This window comes from Eptatretus burgeri, chromosome 16 (assembly GCF_056783735.1).
Source record: "Eptatretus burgeri isolate ZD-2024b chromosome 16, Ebu_testis_v1, whole genome shotgun sequence".
Taxonomy (NCBI): Eukaryota; Metazoa; Chordata; class Myxini; order Myxiniformes; family Myxinidae; genus Eptatretus; species Eptatretus burgeri.
The window spans coordinates 3,550,381-3,577,850 of record NC_140976.1 but is presented as its reverse complement, the minus strand read 5'-3'; the positions used below and the strand labels follow the sequence as shown (position 1 = coordinate 3,577,850).

The 27,470-nt window shown below is 43.6% G+C and overlaps 1 protein-coding gene and 1 pseudogene across 8 annotated transcripts in view; one reads left to right on the top strand and one right to left on the bottom strand.

Moving 5' to 3' along the window:
• Positions 1–1,170, bottom strand: part of LOC147010337 (uncharacterized) — a 1,187-nt pseudogene extending 17 nt beyond the window's left edge.
• The window catches only part of LOC147010336 (transient receptor potential cation channel subfamily M member 4-like), a 582,375-nt gene that overhangs the window by 112,746 nt on the left and 442,159 nt on the right, over positions 1–27,470 (top strand). The gene's annotated exons all lie outside the window — the stretch shown is intronic.

Here is a 27,470-nt window from a genome sequence, read left to right as displayed (position 1 = left end):
AACAATACAACTTTTAAAACCACATTAATACTGTTTATGTCTCACGTAAACTAGGGTCAGGAACATGAAAGGTAACTCAACAGAGTCCAGGTCTGAGGATGATGAGCAGTGTTCATTCAATGATGGGGTTTTTACAACAATCACCTCCCTTGCATTTGCAGTACTTACAACACTTGATCCCAGCTACCCTGCAGGAACACCCATTTTTGCGAGCACACTTGCCACATGTGCAGGGATGTGGCAGGCCTTTGGGTTTGGAGATCACAATCTCAGGGACTAATAAACTGCCCCTTCATACAAACCCATAAGACTCGGCATTCATAATCAGGGTGGCATCTCTGAATGGGGCTTGGACCCACAGCTGCTGTTGGTAATAGCCTCTATGGATACGTTTCCTTGCATTAGTTGAGGTGCAAGTGGTTCTCTCAAAGTCCATCTTGAGGGCATTGCTATCAAATGCAGTGAAACGCAGGTCGTCAAATGTCTCCAGGTCTGTTGATGGTTTAAGACACTTGACCAAGAATGTCTCTGCCATCTGTCTTGCACTTTCTGCTAGTTGGGGACAGTCAAAATTCAGGATCAGAGAGGAATTTCCTGGTTTGCGGACAGCATTCAGGGCTGCAAGTTTAGTTGATATCTTGCTGGTTGTATCGCACCCAGTCAGCGCATGGAGTGCTGGGAGACACTTTGTGAGCTCGTCTCCCAGTGCTATGCACATATCGTGGAGTGGCAATATTGATCTTTTCACTCCTGAGTTGCGGACGAGCCAAAGCTCTTGGAGGCCAAGATCTCTCCAATTGACTGTGATGTGGTATAACAGGCACACAAAGACATCTGTGTCACCTGATGATAGCATCATGGATGTAGGTCCTGACCAGTGACTTAGAATGTCCTGCACATGGAACATCATCCTGTCATCAGCTTCCTCGTGTGTGCAGTTGAGCCGAGGGAATGGAGAAGCACACCCAGCTGACATCATCCATGCCTGTGGTGATATACCGAGGTATAGAGGTTTGGTTCCGTGGTAATTGGTGGTGAGCCACTCAACATAAAATGCCTGGAAAGCAGTTTTGCTGATGGAAGATGACCAAAAGTTCTCTAATATCACTGGAACATTTTGGTTTGGTGATATCACATCAAGGACAACCATTTCTTTTGACTTTCTTCTTCTCCCCCTCTCTCCATTCTTGATGCTGTCCTCCCTGTAAGCATCAAAAACGATATGGATCTCATTACAGTTGTGCCCAGCTTTGGTGACCATAGATGTCAAGGCAATAGCAAAGTCATGTAATGTCTTGACTGGCGGATCAATCTTCTTTAAGGGGACCTTTCTCACCAAGGCCATCAAAAGCAGGCTGGGAGAGTGATAATAGGGTGCTTAGAGTGATAGACAATGGGGTACAATGATTTTAAAAAGGGCGTGGTCATTTTCGGGCTGTTCGTCCCGGATAGAGATTTTGGCACACATCCCAAGTTGTTCCTTGGGGTCATATTAGCCTAAAACAGTTGAGTTATCCTCTCCTAAATTAAGTGCATACATGTCTAAGCCAGGTCCTAGACTAAATAATGCTGTATTTGAAAAGTCTATGGAAAATTAGGAAAATCGACAAAACAAAAAGACTTGCTCCATCTTGGAAAGAGGCTTCAAAGTTAATTAATAGACCAAGTTTTGAGTGAACGGAGGTGTTTTCAGAGAACTTTTGTGCTATTCATTTGAAAAAAAAAGAGTATTAAAATGGATAAACCTATTTATATAGGAACATCAATTCTTGACTTGTCAAAGTCGTTAATGTATGACGATTACTATAATAATTTAAAATCAAAGTATAAGGATAATATGTCATTGTTGTGTATGGATACAGATAGTTTTATATTAGAAATTAAGACAAGTGATGGATGTGAGGATATGATTGATATTGATATATATGATACAAGTAATTATAAGTCAGGTGGTGTGTTGTTTTCATCAAAGAATAAAAAGGTTATTGGTAAGTTTTAAGATGAATTGGGTGGGAAGGTCATGAGTGAATTTATAGGATTGAGATCAAAGTCTTATGCTTTTACGTATCTATCTATAATTCCAGCAGTGTGTGTGTGTGTGTGTGTGTGTGTGTGTGTGTGTGTGTGTGTGTGTGTGTGTGTGTGTGTGTGTGTGTGTGTGTGTGTGTGTGTGTGTGTGTGTGTCTGCGACCGCTGTTTCTCGACAACCACTGGTCTGATCTAATTGAAACTTGCCAGGTATATTGCTGGGGCCCTGTGGATGTGCCTTTTCAAGGTTTCATATTAATCAGACAAGTGGTTCCCAAGTTATGGCCATTTATTTACCAAACCAATGACAGTACACGGTGCTGTGATGTTCAAATTGATGTCACAATTCTTTTTTTTTTCTTTTTTTTTTGCACGTACGGCCACGCACGTACGGGCACGCACGTACGGGCCTGCACTAGTATTGATAATAATTACATTGAAAGGTGTGATGAGATGCTAAAGTGAATAAAGAAAAATATAATCAAGGAAACAATAAACTTTAAACATTATTACAACTGTTTAACCTTAAAAAGGAAGAGTACAGAAAAAATGAATACTGTTGCGGTTGAGGAAATTCGCAAACCACCATTCAGGTCCCGTAGGTGAGATATCTCTGAAAGTACATGTGTAGTTAGCCCCAAACCCGTTGTTTAGAGGGAATAAATGTGATTCATTCGGGCTGCGACCCTTTAAGATAGCCGTTTTTCTGTTCTATCTTTATTTTGAACCAACCACGTCTCAACCGCCATCACACAACAACCACCAACCGCAACGCCGCTTCACAACAACAACAACGCCAACAGCCACGACCTTTACCTTCATAGCACACCATCCTGCAACCATCGCATCACCGCCATTCCAAGCGTCACCGTGGCCAGGGACCGCCACTTTAGACCATCCACCACCTTCACCTCTCCTTCTGCGGCCATTCCCGCGCCGCTTGTGAACGCCGAGCGTCAGGCTGTCCTGGCCTCGTGCGGGACGCACGCCGAGCAGCGGGTGCAAAAAGCGGCCTTTCTGAGGAGAAGTCGGATCAGGAATGATACACGCCCACTTCTGATCCGTCCTATCAGCAAGCGCGGGGCGATTTGGCCCCGCCTCCAGGCGCGTCAGAGAAGAATCGATATATGCAAATTCGAGGATCAGGGGAGGTTCACGCCCACTTTTCCTCCGTCCAATGGGCGAGCGTGGCTCCGCCCCCGAGCTCATCCTGATCCGGAAATTTGCATATGGGTTCTCCTGCCGTGCTATAAAGCGCCGAGCGCGGGGCGAATTCAGTCAGTTTTGGGCTCGGGCGAGTTGGAGAGGTGTGGCGGCGGCGGAGTGTGGCAGCAGCAGTCAAGACGGGTCTGGAGGAGAGTCAGTCTGTCGGGGTTCGGAGTCTGTCGGGGAGCTGCAGAGAGGGGAAGCCGGGAACGCGGTCGAGGTCGCAGTGGAGTCGCTCGTCGCGGGACCCAAGCAAGCCAGCTATCCTCTTTCCCCAGAGCATCAACAATTCCCCCCTCTTTCCCCCCCCGCGCTGAGATAGTGCGGAAAGGGGGCCCCGTTCCCACCCCATTCCAAGCAGTGCCAACGAAACCCGCGGAGGAGCGCAGAGTCGGGGCACCACCGCCACATTTGTGGCTCATCACATGACGGGTTGGCTCCGCCTGGTCTCGCGCCCACAGGCCCGTCTGCCCCCTTGTCGTTGAGGGTGGCCCTTTTCTTTTGCTTTTGAGTATATGTGTTGTCGGCGCCGTCTGTAAAGTAAAACTGTGTAAGTGTTGCCGTGTGCTCGCGTAGTCGGTAGTATCTCTGCATTGTTGTGTTTCTTTTGTTGCAACTGCTTTTGGTGCATAATTGTTGTAATTGTATATGTGTGCTTTCCGTGTGCCGCGGAATAAATGTGCCTTACGTTGAACTGTTTTTCCCGTTTCGCTTCGTCTTTTCTTTAATTGAATCTCCATCTTACTTCACGTAAAGGGTTGGTAGTGGGTTAAATACGCCCGATAATTAATCGGAACCGTTGAGGTTGACGATAACACCGCTCGGTTATCCCGATAGTACGGAACGGGTCGCTTAAAGTTGCCCGAGTCCGGAGTCGACCTGCGGCGAGCTGCGATCGCCCGGTCTACCCTCCGTGTGGGTACTTCGGTAGCTCGAATTTGGCGAACAACCCTATCCCATGCGGGGGGGCGATTGGCAGGATCATGGTGAGGCCGAAAGGCCCACCCGTGACTAGTTCCCGGCGTTAGTCTGAGAGGGTCACGACAGAATTGTCCGTCCGGTGGGCGACGTGCCGCGATTCGAGTTACATGGTCGCTCGCACGCCGGCGGGCGCGAATTCGCAACAATACAACAAAAGTTATAAACATCAATTATATACAGAAGAGATAAATATGAAAATATTAAAGGAAAGAAGTGCTTTAATCAGTAAGTCTCAATTTTACATTTGCTTGTCTGGGAGGGGGAGAAAATCAGTCTCTTATTTTACATTTGCTTGTATGGGAGAGAAGGGAATCGGTCTCAATTTTACATTCGCTTTTATGGGAGGGGGAGGAAATCAGTCTCCTATTTTGGGCTTTTGGGGCTTAAGTTATAAAGTTTTTCCCTTTTCCCCCTTTCATTTGAATGGCTGCCTCTGCCTACTCATCCTGGTGGCACTGCAGTGGCACGCTGTTGGCAACGGTTTGATGCAGGCATCTCAGCGTTGACCACACGCTGGCGCTGGAAGCCCGCTGTTGATTATGGGCTGCTGCTGGAATCACGTTGAATTCACAACACTTTGATTATGCGGTCGGTGTGGTTGTGGTGTAAGTGTGGTTTGCCCGATGGGGAGGTGCAGGAGGAAAATCATTTGAAGGGATTGAGGGTGGGAGGGATTGAGATGGATTAAATGAAAAGGTGGGTTTCCAGGAAAGTACAGGGTTTGAGAGGGGAAGGGTGAGGGATTGGGATGGATGGATGGAGGGAATCTCAAGAAAGGGATTCACAATGGGGATGGAACCTGTTAACACTCATAACTCATTTTCCCCAACCCTGAAACGAAGGGGTGGTTTGTTGGGAGGGGGGGAGGGGTGACCTGACGAACCACAATTACGAGTGATATATCAAACTAAGGGTTTCTTGTGTGTTGAGCGTTACACTCTGGGGTCCTTTTCCATAACCGCAACTATATTATACACAACACACACATCTCATTTTTAAATTTTCTGTCTCTCTCACACACCCACACACACACACACACCCACACACACACACCCACACACACACACACACACACACACACACACACACACACACACACACACACACACACACACACTGAATTGTACAGTATCGGCCATTCCTAAATTATATAATATAATTTATCCCACATTCAACTTTATTTAAATTGTCAACCTCAAAACATAGTTCCCTTACCTAAAGTAAGATTCATAACCTGCAAGCAATAGAATGGTTTCCCAACCATCAGCTGGGCACCATTCTTACTCGAGGTTTTGATCCTTTCAGCCCAGAACCTCTCCAAACGGTGGGCCCACAACCTTTGTCATGTATCCCGATCAGTAGATACAGGGGAGGTGCACAAAAATTGAGGGGGGGGGGGTTACAATATTCACAATTCACAAAAAGGATAGTGAGCTTGATGACCTGACTTTGGTAATTCAGCAACTCCTGGAAAGGAACGTTGGCTTTCTCCACTCCCAGGCACACTCCAAGGAAGGTAATGGATCAGAGGTAAAACCTTTTAAGTATCTTAATCTCGGGACGTGTAATACAGGTCTAGCAAGAAGCTTTGCATTTTAAAGTACCAGCTTGGGGTAAGAATCCATTGGAGTTCAGAGTGATTAAGTACCCCTCCATTGATCTTAAGATGGGGATGATATCTCAGAGTTCAGTTGTCCTCTTGTCCTTTCTGCTCACACCTGTTAAGGATCATTGTGTATATCTGATAGACTAACATGCAGTGATACCAGCCATTTGCAAAGTTACACCTTTACTTCACAAACACCCACAAAATAAATTTGAATTTAGGGTCCGTGAGTTTGATCAGCAAATTGTTGTTATTTGTTGGTTTTCAAAAATATTCTGTTTTGGATTCAATTGGAACAGATGATACTATTGTGATTTACCATATGTTTCTTGTTTCTCTTGTTCACTGTAGGGTTTTCTTGAAAATTTATATCAAATGCACAAGGTAAGGCCTTTTGTGAATTGATAATTGTGCTGATTGCTTGCATTGATTCAGGAGGACTGGTTTGTAAATTGGTGTTTTGATTTGTTAGATTTTTTTTGTTTTGTTTTGTGATCTTTATCTTTCTTCAATGTTTGAAATCCATTTAAATATGAACTCAAGACATCAATTTGTGCACTCAAAATACCAAACATATCCGATTATTTGTGATGAAATGTTACATTCTGTGCTGATGGAAAACAAACAACTACTCAACCATCTCTACTGAAGATGGAATCGTCAACTGCAACTTGTAAACGAGGTTTCTTTGGAGAACAACATTAAAGCATAACCGAACTCTAACCCTCGCCTTAAAAAGCATCATCGGCTATGCCTCACTGGCTAATCCTGAGCCTATCCCGATGCTTAACTGGCTAAACCTGCTCAGAGAAGAGCAGCCTGGGTTTACAATGGTTGGGGGTATGGGTGGGTGGCGAAGGATGGGATGTTCATGCTGAGACAGCTGGTGGAGAAGAGGTTGCAAGGTGAAATGGCATTTTGATTTATAGATCTTTAGAAGGCCTTTGACACTGTCCTGAGAGAGTTGGTGATGGAGAAACTGTGATGGATGGGAGTGCTGGAAGCAGAAGTTTGATGTACAAGGGATCGAACGGAAGGGTTTTGGTTGGTACTGGAATGTCTGAGGAGTTCAACATGAACATCAGTTTGAGGCAGGGAAGCTCTCTCAGCCCACTTATGTTCATTTTATTTTTTAATGGAAATCACCCCAAACAAGGCATAAATCTACCTGAGGTGAGGGGCAAAGGGAAGGCTAGATAAAGATAAGGATAAAGCAAAACAAAATAAATAAAAGAAAGAAAAATAATAATAAGAAAACATCCAAGACACACACAAACGGAGATGAATACTTTGAGACCTGGAAGGGCTCCGATCCACCTTCTGAAGCCGCGTATGGAGATAACAACCAACAATAAACACAATGGGTTTTCTCTGTTCTGCAACTATCTGAAAAGTACCTCGATTTTGGTAATTTAAATATTGAGGGACTTAAGACTTTGATTCAAAACTTTGGGACTGAGACACAGGTTACCATGACTTCACTTCATCAATGATGATAAATAATTGAACATGTTAAATGAATATAAATTGACTTTTATCTCTCCCTCAAGTCTTATACTCTCATCACTGTCTTTGTCTTTATTCGTTTTCATTCCAGCGTTTGGCCACACCCATGAAAATGGCACTGGTAAACAACCGTTACCAGCTTGTACAACTTTTTCTCGACAACGGACGGAAGCTCAAGAAGTTGTTTTTGAACAACCTTTCTTTGACGGAGCTTTACCAGCATCTTCCCAAATCAGTCCCGCTGTTAAAAATCATGCGTGGCATGACACATGAGGCTTCTCATGACAACAACAATTATGACCAGTCCGTGGTAATTCGACAACTCCTGGAAAATAAGGTAGGCTTGCTCTCCTCCCAGGCACACTCCTCGGAAGGTGATGGATCGGAGGTAAAACGTTTTCCAATTACAACAACCTTTGAATAATTTAATCTCTGGACAAGTCATACAGATCCCATGAGAAGTCGTGCATTTTATAGTGTTAGTTTTGGGGTTAGAATCCATTGGATTGGAGTTCAGACTGATGAAGTACTCCTCCATTGATCTACAGACGGGCTTGAGGAAATCTCAGAGATCATTTGTTGTCGAGTCCTTTCTGCTCAAACCTATTCAGGATTATTGTGTATGTCTGATAAGCATGTGGTGCTTCCACCCATTTGCAAAGTTACACCTTTACTTCACACTCACAAAATAGATGTGAATTTAGTGTCCGTGAGTTTGATCAGCAAATTGTTGTTGTATGTTGGTCTTCAAAAAGATTCTATATTGGATTCAACTGAAGCAGATGATACTATTGTGCTTAACCATGTGGTTTCTCGTTTCCATTGTTCACTGTCGGTTCCACTTAGAAATTTATCTCAAATTCACCAGGTAAGGCCTTTTGTGAATTGATTATTGTGCTGATTGTTTGCATTGATTCAGGAGGACTTGCCTACCAGTGTGTTTTGAATTGTGAGAATTTTTTGTTTTGTTTGTGATCTTTATATTTCTTCACTGTTTGAAATCCATTTAAATATGAACTCATGATATCAATTTGTGCACTCAAAACGCCAAACGCACCTGATTTTTGTTGATGAAATGTTACATTCTGTGCTTATGGAAAACAAACAACTACTGAGCCATCTCTACTGAAGATGGAATCATGAACTGTAACTTGGAAATGAGGTTTCTTGAGAAGAAAACATCAAAACATAACAGAATAACTCTAACCCTCGCCTGAAGCCTAACTGGCTAACTCTAACCTGAAGCCGAACTGGCTAAACCTACTCGGAGAAGAGCAGCAGAGGTTTACAAAGTGTCGGGGGAGGACGCATGGCATGTTTCCCCCTGAGACAGCTGGTGTCGAAGAGGTTGAAGGTGCAAGGTGAACTGGCATTGGGATTTGTGGACCTGGAGAAGGTCTATGACATTGTCCGAGAGAGATGGTGATGGAAACACTGAGATGGATGGGGGTGCCGGGAGAAGAAGTTAGGATTGTGGAAGGGATGTACAGGGGAATGAAGGGAAGGGTTTTGGTTGGTCCTAGAATGTCTGAGGAGATCAGTGTTGTGGTGGAGATTTCCAACCAAAAGAGAAAACCCTTTATAATTTGATAGATTGTTTATTATACAAAAACACATGTATGTGGAAGGAAAAGCTTGTCTCAAGAGTCCAAGCAGATCTCTGCCTCAGCCAGAATACATGGCCTTTTATACAATTGGAAAATCGGGAGGAGTCAGAACATTACAGGGCACTTGGCCAATCAGACGACAAAAAGCTTTGTTTGCACACGATGTCCTTAAAGCAAAGATAAAACAATCTTGTGCAAAATTAATCAGATTGTACTGTGAAAGAATGTGTCTTCCTTCATGGCACATCTGCAGAGAAAACCCTCATTTACTTTCTGCCATGATTAGCATTTATCTCAGCATGCAGATGGAGCATCTGGTTTGCACAGCTTTTGCAGAACAATTCGATGTCCATGACTTCTGCAGTTCGATGAGACTTCTGTTGATAAGAGGACAATGGGAAGACAGAGTTTGTGTTTGTGCAACTTTGCAATTGAATGGGAGGCCGGAGTTAATGAGACAAATGCCTCTGGGGACCAGACTCTCTGCCATCACCGAAGTAATTCTCCCCAATTTTCCAACCAATTGAAAAATATATGATTATATTGTTGCATCGTTCAGGCCTCGGTCACATTTGCCACGGCGGCCATGGGGTCTCCAAAATCTATGGCCACTAGCAATTATACGGCGGCCGCAGTATTTCCACGGTCACACAATGTAGCAGTCACATGTTTTTATTTTTCGGGGAGCCGCACGGCGTATTTATAAATTGTGGAGACCAAAAACGTGGGGGTGCCGTACGGTCTTTGATTTGATGTCGCACGGTGACCTTAGGGCGTTCCTGCGGCGGCCATATAATTTTCAAGGCAGACACAAGGTGCCCGCAAGGTGACCGCAGGGGACCGCAGGGAGGCCCGAAAGCGAAAGTGCAGCCAGACGGATGGTAACGAGTGGGTTCTTTTTTTTCTGTTTTTTTTTTTTTTACCAGTTCTTTTGTTTTGGCTTGTCGAATTGCTATGGCGAACGTAGAAATGAAAAAAGTTATAACTCCGCGCTATAATTCCACGGTGACCCTACAGCCTATAAAATATTGCCAAACGGCGTGGGGCCACCCTGAGGCAACCTCAGAAACTCTGCGGCCGCCGCACGTTTCTGTCAATTCAGAGGGCGTACGGCCACTGTATCCTCGCTGTAGAGCACATGTGACTTAGGCCTCACTAACATACTATATCTATTTATTTATAAAACAACGTTCAGGATGCAATTAATTATCAAGTATATTTTAGAGGAACAAACATAACAGATGGGTACATATTTCCTTTGACTAAACATGGAGTAACAATATCTCTAACCAGACCCATATGTACTTGGATCAGTTTGGGGATTATATATTCGTTATTATTATGTTGATTAATCAATGATCCTAAGATTTAATATGGAAAGACAGATCAGTTTATTAGCAAGACCAAAGAATATTGAACATTTACTCATGATCTGTCAGTATCAACTCTGCAAATTTATTGAGCTCTGACCTTGTCATTTTGAGATAACTGATGAGCATAATTATCCCACAGACAATTGAAGTCTATCCCAGTGCCTTTGCAGATAAACCTGGCGTTTCCTGGCAAACCATTCCTTATATGGTGATAAAGTAAACTATACTTTACAACAGATTTTATACTTCCATATTGCTTCAAAACAAAAATACAGACAAATGAGTACATAATTTGTGGACAAAGAACACATCTCAATCTGAAAAATATTTGCAATAGTCATGTGATCCATGGAGCTTTTTATTACCAAAATATCCATGCTCATATTTCACAAGATGGAATTCATTATTTTGACTTCCACAGTGTTTGAAGCAGGGAAGCTCTCTCAGCCCACTCATGTATATTTTTTTTCTTGGAAATCGCCCCAAACAAAGCATAAAGCCACTCTGGGGAAGGTTAAATAAATATAACAAAGGATAAAGCAAAACAAAATAAAAGAAATAGAAAAACAACAAGAACACATCAAAGACACAGGTAGTAGCAGAAGTCAGATTAAATGTGATGAAACCTTAGATGTCGCAAGTTGGAATTGACATTCCTCTTAAAGCTGAGTTGATCCAAGGATAATAGGAAGCACATTGCAGGTCGTGAATTCCAAAGTGAGAAGTAGAAGAGATAAAACTATCTGCATCGCCTTTTATTCTGCACTTTGGATCAGCTATAGTGCATCGTGTGCGGATATGGCAAACCGAGTCTTGCGTCCAAACACTCATACAGGAAAAACCAAGTAAGAAAGTCCAGCAGAGCATTTGCCATGAAAATATCTGTAGAACAAATGAAGAGTGGCAACTGACCTATGGTGAGAGAGCAGTTGAAGAGTTGAACCCATCTCTGCACCAACCAGGTTAACTCAGCATTTCTGGAGCCTATTAAGTAAACATAAGTGGCAGTCTGGCACTCCATCCCAAATATGGCAACAGTACTCTATGAGGGGACATATGGTTGTCTTACATAGGTATAAAATAGCATCATAAGATAAATACCTTTGCCCTCGATAAAGACATACAACACGCTTGGAAGCACTCTTCGCAATACCAGAAATATACTTATCCCAACAGAGGTTAGAGGAGATATCCATACCAAGAAGCCAAAGCACAGATGATTCTGTTAAGGATGAAGACCCCAAGTGCACAGAAGGGGAAGACCTGTTTCTGGACCGAGACATGGACCACAATTTAGATTTTTTGCATTGAAGGTTAGCAGCCAGTCATGCACCCACTTCAACGTATTCTTAAAATCATTGTCCATTGAAACTCCAACCTCATTACGAGCAGTGTTGCGTGAATCAGCAGATGTACAGTAAAGTGAGGAGTCATCAGCATACATGGCTAGCTGGAAGAGGGGCTGGAAGAGGGGCCTTGTTGTCCCTCTTGGGAGAGGGAAGGGTGATCGCCAAGACTGCAACAACTACCGAGGGGTGACGCTGCTCTCAGTGCCAGGCAAGGTCTTTGCTCGGATAATTCTTGATAGGGTTCGCCACCATCTGCTTGACCTGCAGCGTCCAGAGCAGTCAGGCTTTACACCAAAGAGGTCAACGATTGACCGTATCCTTGCACTTCGTGTCCTCACCAAACGCAGACGAGAGTTTCGGCAGGGGCTGCTTGCAGCCTATGTTGATCTCTGTAAAGCGTTCGATTCAGTGAATCGGGATGTCCTCTGGAGGATTCTTAGTCTTCGTGGGGTGCCACCAAAACTGATCGATCTGATGTCTGAACTCTACTCTGGTACTGAGAATGCTGTGAAGTGTGGTGGTACCATCTCTGACTTATTTCCAGTTGTTACTGGAGTTCATCAGGGATGTGTACTTGCCCCCACACTTTTCAGCACTTGTATGGACTGGATTTTAGGGAGGATGTCGGAGAGATCAAGTTGCGGTGCAGCGTTTGGGAATGTCAAGATCTCGGACCTTGATTTTGCAGATGATGCAGTCATCTTTGCGGAGACTTTAGACATCCCCTTGGGGGCCCTCGAGGTGCTGAATGAGGAGTCGGAGCCGTTGGGATTACGGGTTTCTTGGGTCAAAACTAAGATCCAGGCTTTCGGTGACATCTTGGATGCTGCTGTCCTGTCTGTATCTGTTTGTGGTGAGAATGTTGAGGTCGTGGAGAGATTCACTTACCTTGGCAGTGATATTCATGTCTCTGCTGGCTGCGAGTCAGAGGTCAATAGACGTCTGGTTCGGGCCTGGGGAGTCATGGATTCACTGGATCATGGGGTGTGGTGCTGCCGGTACCTGTGCGGGAGGACAAAAGTCCGAGTCTTCAGGTCCTTGGTACTTCCAGTCTTGCTCTATGGGTGCGAGACTTGGACTCTGACCAAGGATCTGAGACGGAGACTTAATTCCTTTGGTACCAGGTCTCTTCGGAGAATCCTTGGCTATCGCTGGTCGGATTTTGTGTCCAACGAGCGGTTGCTGAGAGAGACTCGGATGAGATTTGTTACCTGCATAGTCCGTGAGCGTCAGTTGCGGCTGTATGGACATGTGGCTCGTTTTCCTGACGCTGATCCTGCTCACCAGATTCTCTCAGCGAGGGAGTCTCATGAGTGGAGGAGGCCAGTGGGCCGACCACGTGCCTCATGGTTGCAGCAGGTTGACCATCATCTCAAGGAGATGGGGATGGGCCTGGCATCTGCCTGGGGGATGGCCAGACGGAGGCCCCTGGAGTACCGGCGGAAAGTGGACGCAGCGACGTGCTGTTCTGGCACATGCTCCCATACCTGACCTGACCTGAGAATGGGAGCAAGGACAGAGCGGTATAGAACACCAGATTGATCGATCAAATAAAAGATTGACCCTCAAGTACCACCATCATCCTGCGATTTGTAAGGAAAGCCGAAATGATTGAATTCATCACTCCAGGTACACCATAGGACTGAGGCTTGTAGAGCAGATGCTTGTGCCACACTTTATCAAATTATTTTGAGATATCCAAAGCAACTAATCGAGCTTCACCCGTGAGGTCCTATGCCCTGTTGAAATCACATAATATAATGGGCATAAGCCTGCAACTTCTAACACACTTGTCTCCAAACATATTCTGTTCATACTTCCGAAATCTTCACAGTATGTGTTCGATGTATTTACGCAGGTGATAGCGGATTCAAAAATTCGAATATCATTCTCATAATATTAATATAATCATCATAATATAATGGGCGTAAACCTGGAACTTCAAACAAACTTTTCTCTGACCATATTCTGTTCATACTTCTGAAATCTTCATATTATGTGTTCTATGTATTTCCGCAGGTGATAGTGGATTCAAAAAAATCAAATATAGATAGAATTTTCAGAGGCAATCTGACGTCACAATCAGCAGCATCCGGTGGCAAACCGACGGCCGGGTCCCAGATGACGTGCTTCACTTAACTAAGTCCATGAGGTCAGGACGTTTGTTTAACTCAGCATTTTTATCCTGCCATGTTGTTAATCTGTTGTTGGAGGTAATATAGAAACGATGAATATGTCAAATCGTTCGTGTGAGTCATCCGACACTATGTGTCAAGGCCAACAATCTAAAGCGACCGGTCTCAAACGCTACCATGGACACCCAGATGCCACCAATATGAACTGAGCTGTTGAATGCGGCACAAAACATCCAAAGAAACTACCGTAACCGAGGATTGTGATCCGTCCTGTCCCCTATTCCCGTCGTAGATGAGTATCTGCTTGTGATCCATAATTATGGATAGCAGATCACCCAGTAGAGCAAGAATGGTGAAAGCCATACTGGCTGTAAGTGATAAGTTTGTTGTCCTCCAGATGGCTGAGAATTTGTTCATTGATGAAGCATATAAATACCTTACTTATTACAGGAAGCATTCTGATGGGGCGAGAGTTACTTGGCTCAGAATACTCACCAGCACCCTTGAAAACAGGAACAACAGAAGCCGCTTTCCAGGATGAAGGAAACACCAACGCAGACAAGCACAGGTTGTTTTTCTTAGCAATAATCAATGACATTTCAGGACAACACATCTTCAATTTAGATCACATGAATCATGTAAGTTTAAATTCGGATATGCAGGAAATAAAATAACCCCAAGAGAGACAAAAATACTATTCAGCAGTGATGCATCACAGGTAGGAAATCAAATACTTCAAGGAATTCAAATACTTTAACAACAATTCCGGCAATTGCCAGCTATATCGTGGTGATTACCTCAAACGAAGCAATGCTGCTTTAATGTTTACAATAAATATATCAAATATGCCATGATAAATATAGTTAAATACAAGCAAATACTGTTGTGGGGCCGGGTGTCCGGAGCGAGCACGACCGCAAGAGGGAGCAGTAGAGTCGGCTCCACCGAACACACCGGAATTCAGATCGTTACCCTCGGATAACTCCAAAAGGCACGGGTCCCTCACAGGACCGTGAATCGCCAATAATTCGGCCGCCTGGGATAGGGTGAATTGCCTAATTTCAATATTCCTAAATACCCACGCAGTCGAACTAACGGGGAACCACACCCTCGGCCGACTGTGTCCGATTCGAGTCGCAGGTAACGACTCGGATCCGGCATAACCGAGCGGAGTTACCAGAGCCGTGCCGGACCAAATGAACAATTTACCCTCGCTGTCTCTCAATACACAGCATGCTAAGCCAATGAAAGAAATGACAGGGAACAAGCTGGTACATTCAACAATAGAGGTATTTATTTTACAATAATAGGAGAGGGGAAGCACACAAAGAGCAGAGCTATCACGACGATAAGAAATGCAATGTACAATGAGCAAAAGAAAGCACTTATACAATTCTACTTTAAGATGGGCACACACACACACACACACACACACACACACACACGGACCCCGTCTGGTCTTTATTGAAGGCTTCCAGCTCGAGGAAAGGTGAGCTGGAGACCAGAGCCTGTGCTTGGACCTGTCCACCTCATGTGGTCTTCGACGATCCGGCTCGGTGGAACTCGAACCCGCAACACGATGGCGCTCCAAGCACCAGATACCGCGCTCTCCAACCGGCCACGCACCAATCGACCAAGACCAAGGAGAAGATCATAGACAATGATGATCCAGGACCAGACGAACCAGCCAGCTCCAAGTCCCGCGACCCCCAAGATGACGACAATCACCACGACCATGTCCATGACCACGCTCCCAGCCTGGTATTCCTTTTTATTCCTTTTTCCTCCGGGGTGAGAGAATTGCCGTCTGAGGCGGTCTCCACCCTCATTGGACGAGGTGTCATGGGAAAGTCACTCTCTGTGGCCATCTCAACCCTCATTGGCCGGCGTGTCGTGGGAAAGTCGCTCTCTGTGGCAATCTCAACCCCATTGGCCGGGGTGTCGTGGGAAAGTCGCTGTCTGTGGCAATCTCAACCCCATTGGCTGGGGTGTCATGGGAAAGTCGCTCTCTGTCGCATGATTGGACAAGGGGCACACCCCTACCTTCCTGGGTGGAGTCTCAATCTGAGGCGATGGAAATCTCCGCCCACGTATGTGGCCGAACGCAGTTGGGCAATTGCGTCGGTGTGTGACGTGAAGTGAAGGAGATTTGTTGTAAACGAAACTCCGCAGCGCACACATGTAATTCCCGTTCGACACAGGTCGGGGGCCCTAACTATACACACACACACTTACTGATATAACTGTTCTATAAGGACTTGAATATTGAGTGCTCATGGCTGCCAGATTCGTAACAATACCACCTCTCACTTGGGGGGGGGGGGGGGGAGGGAGAGGAGGGGGGAGAGTGAGGAGGTAGAGGAGGGAGGGGGAGAGTGAGGAGGTAGAGGAGGGAGGGGGAGAGTGGTGGGAAGGGGAAAGAGGAGGGGTAGGGAGTGAGGAGGTAGAGGTGGAAAGTTGAAAGAGGAGGGGTAGGGAGCGAGGAGAGTGAGGAGGGGGGGGGGAAGAGAAGGGAATGCAGTGCGGCATGTCACTTGAAAACAATGCATACTACGTAGGCTAATGGTCTTTATCACTAACGAATATGGTGGGCTTCCACTACACGTAGGCCAGATGATGTCAGAAAAAGTTGCGCCTGATAATGGAACGACCCAGCAAGTCCGCACGAGCCACCCAAAGTTGTCATTATGTTGGTTGATCCATTTGTTTTTATAAGTCACACATATTCACAGATGTAGGTTTTGAAATCTGGATGATTTAATTCAAGCCTTTCGAAAATGCCTGGAGTGTTCCTTTAAAGCTGATTTTGTCAAATTGACGAGGCCTTCTGGCCGAAACACGTGTCCGTGTGAGACTGGTGCTTTTGAATGTTGTCTTTCACAGCTGCCCTTTTGAGGTTCTTTCTTGTTTCTTTCTGGATCGCTCTTCATTCTGCCCTCTCTCGTGGAATTTAAAGGATAACGATGGGAAATCTCGCAATCACAAAAGAGTGAACAAATTTAAACTTTGATAATATTTTAATGGCACATTATGTCGTTTCTGTTGTTCAGGAGAAGAGTGACGGCTCAAACATAGAGTATGATTGGGTCCTGTTCATCTGGTCCATCCTGCTGCGGCACAAAGAGATGTCGTTCATTTTCTGGAGAAAGGTTTGTTGAATATATATCTGACATTTGTCTCATGCCATACAAGCCAATAAACAGGAAGTAAAGTTATTATTTTACTCATGGGGGCATTTTCAATAAATCACATTCGGGACGAGAACGTTCGGACATGCCGGTGTGGTGTTGCATGAGCCGCAAGGACATCAGTGTGGACAATAACTATGTAGTTTGTGGGATTTTGAGCTGGGTTCCAAGCATTATGATCTGTGAGTTCAGTTGGGAATTCCAAATAGGCCGACATGATAAACACAACATGTAGGGCGATGGAGAATCTGTCATGAGCATGTTTTGAGGGGCTAAACAGTGTTGATATCCCCTTTGTCTGCAAATGTCAAGGCTTGTACAAAATTGCTGATTTTCATTTGCTCTGATTTATTCAATATCCTCACAGCTGAATGACATTTGTTAGGTCAGGTCAGATTACATCTGTGACTTGCTTCAGGTACCAGGTAGACCTGTACTAATCTGTTCCATGGTCGGGTTGTTGGCAAAGAAACCGTCTCCCCCACCAATATTCTTGGTGAGGAGGGTGTGTAATATGGACACCCAGCAGCATGAAGAACAAAACCTGTCAAAGGGCGGAGGAGCTCCTTGTGAGCTAATGGCCATCCACATTGCGGTTGCTGAGAGACTCAAGTGAGATTTGTTACCTGCATACTTCGTGAGCATCAGCTGTAGCTGTATGGACATGTGGCTCGTTTCCCTGATGCTGATCCTGCTCACCAGCTTATCAAAGTGGAGGAGCCTCGTGAATGGAGGAGGCCAATGTGCTGACCACTTACCTCATGGTTGCAGCAGGTTGATCAGCATCTCAAAGAGATGGGGATCGGCCAGGCATCTGCCTGGGGGATGGCAAGATGGAAGCCCTTGGAGAACCGGCGGGAAGTGCACTCGGTGACATTCTGCTCCGGCGCATGCTACCATACCGACCTGACTTGACCGAAATGATTGTCCCTGATCATGCTGTGCACTTTAGAAAAATGCCCTCCCCTTCATCAACCCACATACTGAACATCTTCAGATATTACCAAGGTCATCTATTGACTGATCACACACGTGTATTGTGTGCTCACGTGTATGGTTTGGTGATCCGTACTTTATACTTTTCTTTCCAGTGCAAAAACTGCACAGCTGCTGCCCTGATTGCCACCTGGATGTTAAAAAGGATGGCGAAGTACATGGAAAACCCAAAAAGCATCCTCAATCTTGCAGACGAGTATGAAGAGCTTGCAGTAGGTAAGATGGATTTGACTGTCTCTGTATACATCTGAGGTTCTCAAGAACCAAACTGTAATTGTTGACACTTCATCACTCAGTTATTCATGGCAGATATTAATATCCAAACCATGTGACAATGAATCTTCATCATCTTATCGTTTTCATCGCTCATTCCTTGATGTAATAACAGCGTGTATGTTTATAATTTATGATTTTACATGTTGATTTATATTTACTTAATTACCACAGTCGAGAATGACATGTGGGATTAATTTACGAGGTGTCACAGAGTCATGAGCTCGGAGCCGAAGCTGATCTGGCCACAACGACTTCCGATACAATGAAAATGGACTTGTTGTTGTAACATTGTATGTAACTCGGATTAGTTAATTCCTGTGTCTTGATGGTGCATGTTGCTGCCTCGTACTGCAGGAATGTTTGATCATTGCTTCGAAGAAAATGAGGGGCAGGCTGAGGAGCTACTGATTCAGCCGTTGAATATTTGGGGGGGAGTCACCTGCCTCGACCTGGCCCACAAAGCTGATGCCAAAGACTTTTTCGCTCAATATGGAATGCAGGTTGTGATCTCAGGAAATTAATGAAACAATATGATTGACACACACCACTTGGTTTTATGGATCATGTGACCTCCAGATCTGAGTTGTCCTCCTGAATGCTTCATTGTATAATGGAGTTGTGTGTGGTTAAACCCTGTGTACCCCACCCAATCCCCTCCCTTCCACAGATATCCTTATGTGTCTATTCTCCACTGTTTTGTGCTCCTCTCTCCCGGCCCCCCTTTTCTCCTGATCCCCTTGTTGTATGTTCTGTGTGTTAACTCTGAAATGAGCCTTGACATTGCTTGAATTAATTTTTTAGAAGTACAGTACTTTTATATATTTTTAAAATATTTTTAAAATCTTTTACCAAAAGGGCCTTAATCATTATCATGAGCCAACCAATACGTGACTTTGTAAATGATCTCTGAATGCTAAATGAGGCATTTCTGTGCATGCGCAATTTGTGGAAGTTGACTTAGTTTGACTCACCGGGCACTTTTAACCTGTCTTTGCTAAAAGGAAATGTATGACTCCAATCGTCTGTTAAACCGAATTTTCAACATTTAATTGAGAGTGGCAATTCCAAAATGATTAATCATCATCGTTTTTTTTTCGTAAATGCAAGTCAGACTCATGGGAATTTAGGAATATGAGAAATATCTTTGATTGAGTGGTGTCAGGTTCCCACCAATTACTGTAAGTACATTGTAGCATCAGCTTTGGATATAACGTGTCCAGCTGTTCTGACACGAGATTTTTTTTGTGTGTGTGTGTTCGGTCATTAAGCATAACATATTGTTATGTTTGTGGGGTCAATGGAGGAATTTCATAGAAAAGGAAGGATTGTATAGGGTAGCATGGTCCATGGATGTGCAGGAGACATCTCAATATAAATGAAGTCGTGAAACTGTGAGATTAATATAAGTATAACATGTCATCACACAGGAGGTGGTGCTGTGTTAAATTAGGTCGGGTCTCAGGCTCGTTCTCGCAGTATGTGATTACCCCCTGTGACCTTTTCCTACGTTTTTTCATATACAAGACCAGCGATAAAAAGGAATCATGTTCGAAAAACAACAACAAACCCAAAGGTTTCCGAGCAGGCAAAAACCCCGCCTCCAGGAATGACAACTCGCAAGACCACACCCCTGGGGAGGATGATTAATGGGCGTGACGTCAGGGAGAAGAGACGAGGAATGAGGCAGGATCGGCAGTCCGGAAACAAACAGGAGTGTGAAGGGAGGTTCAGTGACGAACTCGATTGAGACGGAGGCTCTGGCTGGCAACCCTTGACAGGCCGGAAAAGTCAACACAAATCCTGTTTGTCTGTGTGTGCGTGCGTGTGTGTGTGTGTGTGTGTGTGTGTGTGTGTGTGTGTGTGTGTGTGTGTGTGTGTGTGTGTGTGTGTGTGAGTTGGAGATATATATATATATATATATATATATATATATATATATATATATATATATATATATATATATATATATATATATATATACATATATATATATATATATATATATATATATATATATATATATATATATATATATATATATATATATATATATATCTTTGCTTTTATCGGGACAACCATTATTCAAAGAAAGATGTAGTGATGATTTCACAATGATTATTTCTCAGGACCATCTCTACCTTGTTTACATACTTTATGGAGTCACATCCCAACATACTTTTGCTTTTTTACCCTCGCCGAAGGAGATGGTATCTCATTTGGGTCCGTTGTGTGTTACTTGGCAAAAAATGTTTTTTTGCCAAGTATGTTGGTCTGTCGCGTTTGTCTGTCTGTCTATCTGTTTTTCTGTTTATCACACGATATTTAGCCACAGTTTTCAAGCAATCGTTTTGAAATTTCTTTGTGTGTGTGGGTGACCGGCAAAGGAAGTCAACGATCCAGGTTTTGGTGAAGATCCGAATCTAGATCCGGATCTGAGAATTTTTTAAGTGATTCTTCACCATTGAGAGATGGGGCTAAAAATGATATATAGCACAATATATCAAAAGGTAATGGATGGATTCAAACAAAATTTGGTGGACAGGTTGAGAGTACCACAAGGAAGAATTGATTCCATTTTGGTGAAGATCTGAATCCAGATCTGAAGACGTGAATTATTTAATTTTTAACTGATGCTTCACCGTTGAGAGATGGGGTCAAAAACTATGCATCGCATGTCATCTCTAAAAGTTGTGTACGACTTGCGACAAAACGAGGTGGAAGAGTTGGTTAGGTGACAAGAATAAGCTGATTCCATTTTGTTTAAGGTATGGAATCATATCCAACCTGTCGGTGGCATACAAAATGTAAACTATTCAGCTTGGCAGAGGCATTAGTCCTGGCGCTGGGGGGGGGGGGGGGGAGTTCGGATCTATCACTCTTCTACGGCGTTTCCTTGGATTTTCTTGTTCTATATACTAAGATCTTCAAGAAAAGTTTGGGTAACACTTCCAGACCAAGTACAATTCTCTACAGCCCTGGCCAAACATTTACGGTGACGCCCGTAGTTTTCGAAATTGACGATATCGGAGTTCCTGGGAAAATGTCATAATCCCGCACACAGAAATGCTTTATTTTGCTCTGGTTTGATTTTTGGAGTGCATTTAACTAATTTCTATTGCGATTTGTTACACTAAATGCACAAAATATCCAGAAAGTGCCATATTTTAGATAATTGTTTATGACATCACTTCCGATTTCAACCATACCATATTATATCGGGGTACTATTACCAGATATCGCTTCAAATACCACCAATAAATATTATAACAACCTTGCAAGGTTGTTTCAATCACTTTCTAAAGGAATTTAGGAATACAAACATGAGGCATTCATCTATAACTGTTAGTTTCGTATGAGTCGTAGCTTTAAACATGCTACATTACCCCCTAATGTTTGTGGATTAAGCTGGTAGACGATATTCATCTCTTTCAATAAATTACAATGACTGGTTTAGCTCTGATCTGATTGTAGGCCTATATGCAACAGCTTGCTGGTATTATACATTGAGAAAACATTAAGATGTTGATAAATGACACAATTTATTCAAAACGTTCAGGAATGTCACTTCCAATATGAAACATACTCGAAATTGCAGGAGTTACCATCATTATTTAAATATACCGAGAAATCCGCAGTTGTAGAATCATTCAGTATTCTAAAACAGTTTTTTAAACCAAGCAAAGTACTACTATACATATATTATATGTTGAACACTGATGCTTAAATGTAAGACAATGTAATAACAAGAATTACTATCATATGCGAGCATAGTTCTCACGAGAGAGCAACAAAGGACGAAACTTAAATATCCCATGAAATGGGCAGTTGTAGAATCATACAATATTCTACAAAAACTGTTTAAGACAAGCAAAGTACTACATATACATATATTGAACTCTGATGATAAGATGTAAGTCAATGTAATGACAAAACTTGGTATCATATGCGAGCATAGTTCTCACAAGAGAGCAAGAAAGGAAGACATTTCTATCATCGCCTAATCAGTACTACAAATTACAATTTGATAAAAGGAGTGGTGATAAACAGGTAATAACCATAATTTACCGAATAATTCCATTTCAAACAAAATGGGGGAATTTCAATTTTCCGCAATTTCAACAAATGAATTTTGCTGAGTGATAACGAATAGTACCCAGTAGTTACTAAAATTGTATAGCCATAAATGGTAGACTAATTTCTTCTTATAAATGGGAATTATAATTCTCGACAATCTCAAGCAGTGCTTTTATGCTGCAAATAAGCCTATCTTAACAAACAATGGGATTTTTGCAGGCATTGGGTGAGGTTTTCATACAGCGACAGAACTTCCCACACTTAACCCCAGACATCCGGCATGAACATGTTGATTTGGCCCACTTTTGGCAAGTACATGAGACAGACCAGCGGGAATCGAGATTTTTCCAAGAACTTGCAGGCATGAGATGACCCTGATCATACACATATCCATCATCTTCAGGCTTCAGAGACTCTGTTTCATGATCCAGATGGTTCTCCAGGGCGTGTATGATGGTATAAGCGGCATAAAACCCACGCTGAATGTGAGGATGTAGGCCCTGGCTAGTCGGTGGTAGGTTGTACAGAGTGCTGTTTTTGCTGCAGTGAAAGATCTCTGCTCTGAGGGTGACGAAATCGTCAGCGTCGCTTCCTCTTCTCAGCACTTTCGCCAGATATCGTTCAGCATTGCGAGCTACGGCAGCCGATAGGAATGGGGATGTGGCGAAATGCTTGAGGAATCTCTCGGGATCCGCCTTAAGTGCAGCCTTCTTGGTACCAACTTTGCTGGTGATGTCGCATCCTGTAAGGCTGTAAAGAGCTGGCAGGACTGCACATAACTGTTGACCCAGATTCTGGAAAAGTGTATGAAGTGGCACATATCGAGTTGTATCCCCCAGACCAGCTCGAACCCATAACTCCTCCAGGTTGTGTTGCAGAAACACTTGCATGTGATACAACAGAGCAACAACGACGTCGGTGTCATTGGAGACCACAACACACACGCTGTATCCGGAGTCCAGAGCATCAAGAATATGGATAGGGATGTGAAGATCAGCTTCCTCAAATGTTGACTGGAGATTATCTAAAACAGTCTCTGTGCCCTCATGAACCTTGAAGCAATGCCAGTCCTCGTCTTCTCTCGTCACTTGGCCGACCACAGTGGGGTAATGTTGAACAACTCGAGACACATTTTCATGAAGATTAGAATAGATCAGCTTTTCTCGTTGAATCTTGTTACCATTTGAAGGCCAAAAGGTTGCCATCTCTTTTGGCAGATAGTGGGAGACAAGAGACTTTTTTTGACAAGAGGGAGAGGCGTGAGTGATGGAGAGGGTTGAGAGATGGGAGGGGAATTCCGGCAGATGTGATGTCCAGTTTAATGGCAGACACAGTGTGAAACACCGCGATGACAGTTTAAAGCTGGGTCGGGATTCTAACCCAGGCAGGACAGCTTAGAGCAAGCATGCGTACCTCTCGGCTACCCTGCAGTGATGTTAACGAAACATTTAATTTTTATCCCGCCCCCGGAGGGAGGGAGCGGGATATTGTAATCGTCTGGTTTGTTTGTCTGTTTGTTTGTTTGTCTGTCTGTCTGTTAGCAAATTTACGGCAAAACGGCTTTAGCAAACACTATCAAATTTAATCCACAGGTGGGCAATGAACCTTGGACGACCCCATTATCTTTTGGGTCCAATTGGATGAAAGGTTAAGGTCAAGGTCACGAAAAGATCAAAATCGTTTTTCGCTCATAACTTCGTCAAAAATGATCTGATATACTTCAAACTAAGCTGATAGTGAACCTTATTCTATTTGTCACTTATAATCCTACCCATTCCTATGGTGAAAAATGCATATTTGTGAAGATCGGTCGGGTCTGAAGTTTTGGGGGTCATGGTCATCGGTTAAAATTACAAATTTTCCATTAAAACTAAAACATGGTTACGAAAATACAACTTTACGGGAAAACGGCTGGCTCAAACACTGTCAAATTGTATCCACAGGTGGGTAATGAACCTTGGACGACCCCATTAAGCTTTGGGTCCAATTGGGTCAAAGGTCAAGATCAGGTCACGAAAAGGTCAAAATCGTTTTTCGCTCATAACTTCGTCAAAAATGGTTTAATTGACTTCAAACTAAGACTAAAATATTCCTTATTCTATTCCTTTTAATCAACATTCAGGTTAAGGATGTATCAAATTTAAATTTGATCCCCAAAATAACTTTATGCCTTAAATGGCCAGGATTTGTTGTGCCTGACACCACTTGTTTTTATTTGTATTTATCTTTGCCGAAGTGATGGGTTGTATAATTAAAGAAGAGCATGCAAAAACAGGAAATGTAGTGTAACATCGAATTGCACTTGTTCGATGAGCCAGCAACCGTCTGATGCACTGCAGAACAACACGGGGCTAACACCGGCAAGTGGTCCCTGAACATTGTTCAAGTCGATCGGTATACAGTATTCAGTGACAGTGTAAATATTGTTGAGGGCTCACCAAGTGAATTAAGCACTCCAACAAAACAGTTGAGAAGGAACTGCTGGCTTAGCAAGTGATTAGCGATCACCAAAATGTCATATTAAACACACACCTCCCAGAGACACCCCGAATATCAAAATATGTCCGAATTGGACAAATGGCCACTTTTATAGTCATTGGAACTGCTGCGAAGTGAAAATTCTGGAGTTTAAATTTTGTAATTCGGCCTAACTTAAGAGATTCTCGAGGTTATGGCACGTGCGGAAATGAAAACAAAGCCACAAACGCTGACACTCCGGGTATTTATAAGCATTGTGATGTATCCAGCGATTCATAGGGATGGTAATCAGGCATTCGATAATATGAGTGAGGTAAGTGAAAAATATAATTTTATCGTAAAGAAATCATTGTGCCCTTTTCCAAGTAGGGCATGGTTGAGTAGGCCGAAGAAAATGGCAAATTAAGACCCCTGCGAGGAAACCCAGGATGTGCCAAGACCTCATCGAGAGCAAGGTGACTGAGGATGTGCCTGATAAAGAAAATAATTAAATAAGGCCACTTATTATCTTCAAAAGGGGTGTTTTAATTAACCCAAACACCCAATTATTACTTGTGCACTCCTGTGGGGTTCCCATTGTATGCATGCAAAGTTTGAGGCTTCTTGGTTTCATGGTTTTTGAGCTATGGAGGACACACACACACATTTATTTGAATAGGTACTTTAAAAACTCCAAAGCAAAAGAAGAGACGAGAAAGTAACAGTGGGCCTCAACGTTTTGGGCAGCATGCTCTGCCCATTAACAGGAAGAAATGGTGTAAACTGTAAACCTTTTACTTTATCATCATTTTAAACTTACGCTGTACATTTACAAGTCCCAGATATGTCCTTCCCATCGGTGTTCAGAAGAACCTAATCCAGATAAACAGTCCATTCATTGGCAGCGATGTGCCAGGAGGTTGTGTAACGCACGTCCCTCCACTTGGGTATTCCACCTGGACAGGAGTTTTCAGCACAAGCAGGTTCCCGTTTGGCAAGCTGAGAAAGTTCTCTGAATCTTTCGTTGTGCAGAGGCACAACCATTTCTCCCAGGTACTTTTCCAAGTATTTTGACTTCTTTCAGAAGCTTGGTGAGCCATTCCAAGTAACTATCCTTATCCCGGACACGTAATACATTTTATTTTGCCCCACACTCTTCAGCTTCCTGGGGTTTCTGTGCATCCACTGAGCATTTGGAGGCAGATCATGTCATTTTGAAAGTGTCGTATTGGTGGCATGATGAGTTGTGGGTTGGTGCAAGGCCACAAGGTCAGGGCAGTTGCAACTGAATAATATCATGTGATCGTGGGAAGCATTGAACAATTTACCTTTTTTCCATTTTGGGGTTTAATCGTTCGAGATGACATCCGGATCAGGTTTATTAATTGTTATTTATTGCAATGAATCCTTTGTGATTTTGAATGACAGAAGTGCTTTGATGTGAAGGAATGAAAAACATTTTCAACTCTCCATACAATTGTCATTTGAGCTGAATATTCCTTACCCTTTGCTCTAACTTCCAGAATGTGCTAACGCAAATATGGTGTGGGGAGATGTCCGACACTGTGCCAATCTGGAAGGTCATTACATGTGTCATGTTCCCTCCACTTATTTTCACTGGTTTCCTCACCTTCAGGTAATATGTTTCTGAAAACTCGTACTTTGTTTACTATATCTGCCATAGGCTTGTACTTGGCTTCCTATATCTGCTGTAAGCATGAACATTGCACACTCACTGTTATGGTGAAATTGCTAATGTTTTTGGAGCACCATGGAAACTGGAAGCAAATCTCAGTTTATTTGTGAATTGTTAACTTCCATCCACTGTTGAGTAATCCATTGAGGTTTAATAAAGTCATCATCTCTCTCTGATACTCCATCTCTGATACAAATGGTGAAAATTGGATGGTGCAAACAACTTTATAAGGTGAGCAAGAAACAGTGTGAGGTCCATAACACCACACGTCGTGAGGTCCATGAAACGTCGCTTGAGACTGGGTCTGCTCTTGTTTATTCCTAAAAGTAGCAAATACCACCTGTTGCTTTGCTGACGGAAATACGAAGGGGGTGGGAGGAAGGGTGGAGGGAAGTGGGGGAGGGGGGAGAGGAGAGAGAGGTTGGAGAGAAGGGGGAGTGAGGAGGGGGGAGCAGGAAGAGGGGGGGGGAGAGAGAGCGATGCAGGGAGAAGTGACGCTTCATCACATGTCACAATACACTCGGGAAGGTCGGGGATGGGGGTTGGACTTGCATTTGGGAGGGGGGGCGGTGCTTGAAGGGAAGTGGGGTAGAGGGGGTGATCCTGTCTGCCAGCATTAGTACAGGATTATGGTACTTTAAAACAGCGCGTTCAAACAGGATTACAAAAGCACCAGTCACTTTAAACAGCACGTATCATTTTTCAAATGACTAACAGAGTACCTCCCTCATGAGCGATCTTATTCCAACCAAGCATGCAACGCATTCTTCTGATGCATACCTTTATTTGGGTGGTGTCAGGCAACTGACAGCTCTGTGTCGGCAAAAAAATATAATAACCTATGAAGTTGTGTGTATGAAGCAAAAACATATCTACTGCTAATAATTGAAAACACCTCACTGCACTGGAAAACATGGGTATGGGAACACTGCACTGTAAATAGTGGAGACTTGTAATACCCTCCCCCACCTGGAGGTGGCGCTTCACGATAC